This window comes from Poecilia formosa, unplaced genomic scaffold, assembly GCF_000485575.1.
Source record: "Poecilia formosa unplaced genomic scaffold, Poecilia_formosa-5.1.2 Scaffold40, whole genome shotgun sequence".
NCBI lineage: Eukaryota > Metazoa > Chordata > Actinopteri > Cyprinodontiformes > Poeciliidae > Poecilia > Poecilia formosa.
In genome coordinates, this window is record NW_006799979.1 from 2844940 (window position 1) to 2846360 (window position 1421).

Consider the following 1421-nt stretch of genomic DNA (forward strand, 5'->3'; position numbering starts at 1 on the left):
GGTCCTGCAGGACATGTGGGGACAAATCGGGTCTTGTGGGTGGATTTTGGCCTTACAGATCCCGGTCTCCGTAAACCAGATCCTTTGAAGGCCGTGAATAAACAAAGACCAGATGAGAAAAGCTGTGAATTCGGACAGGTCTAGCTTCCACCTACTGTCCCCGCCCCCACCTTGGCGTAACTTATGTTGCCTTGCAACTTTGACAGCTTGAAGCAGAGCGTCAAAATGAAGTTTTACAAGGATTTTAAGGCAACCCTGGGTGGTCAACCCTCTGTGATTGGGGAAGGTCCTGCAGGACATGTAGGGTCAAATTGAGCCCTACAGCCCTCCATACCCTGATAGGACAGATTTTTGACAAGGGGACCATTGTATTAACTTTTCAAAAGATGTTGTGGGCTGCACAGTAGCACAGTTGGTTGCACTGTTGCCTTGCAGCAAGATGGTCCTGGGTTTCATTCCTGACTCAGGGTCTTTCTGCACGGAGTTTGCATGTTCTCCCTGTGCATGCGTGGGTTCTCTCCGGGTACCCCGGCTTCCTCCCACAGTCCAAAAACATGACTGACAGTTTAATTGGTCTCTCTAAATTCTCCCTAGGTGTGAGTGTGGGTGGGTGGGTGGAAGGATGGTTGGATGGAGTTTTTGTCAACACCGTCAGAAATGAAAAGAATGTAAAAAAAAATCAGGCATTATTGGGGTCACCAGAACTTCTGAGGACCCCATGATCTCTTCCTTTCTCTTCCTTTGCTAAGAGGGCTAGTTAGCTCCGGTTAGCTTAAGTTATTCTTTAGTTTTTTCTTCTGTTTTATTCCTAAGTTGCTTGTCACAACCATGATGTGTCAACTAACTGATAATTTACAAAACTTTGATGAAATTTTGTGAAATAAAAGCTTAATTTTGGTATACTGTAAAGATTTTATGGACCTGATGAGCTACAATATGGCCTCCTTCAGAATAACATCCTATAAATTGAGGTGGTTTGGCATTTTGTCAACTCCATCAAATGTCAACTCCATCAGAGTTTTTCTGACTCTTTCAGTGAAATTGTTGTCAAATCTCACTTAAATGTGCAATTAATTCATGTTAATGTATTTTATATGAATTGCATTACTTCACATGTACCAAGTTTTTCATTTTATTCACTAGTTTGTCACCACCTTCAGTTCTGTGTCAACTCCGTCATGCACTGTCAACTCCGTCAGATGGCCTTTTGGTTGTTTTTGGTTTTAAATAATATTTATTTTGTTTCTTGAGAAGCATTGTCTGTAAAATGAGTAAAAATATCACTAATGGGGTCATTAAAAATTATTTTTTATTTATTTTTGTCAGATTGTGATGACAACGTTCTGGGTCAGGTCAATTAAAAATGTAATAAAAAAAAAAATGTTGCAACTGGGAGCCTGTACCTTAGCATCTTTACATTT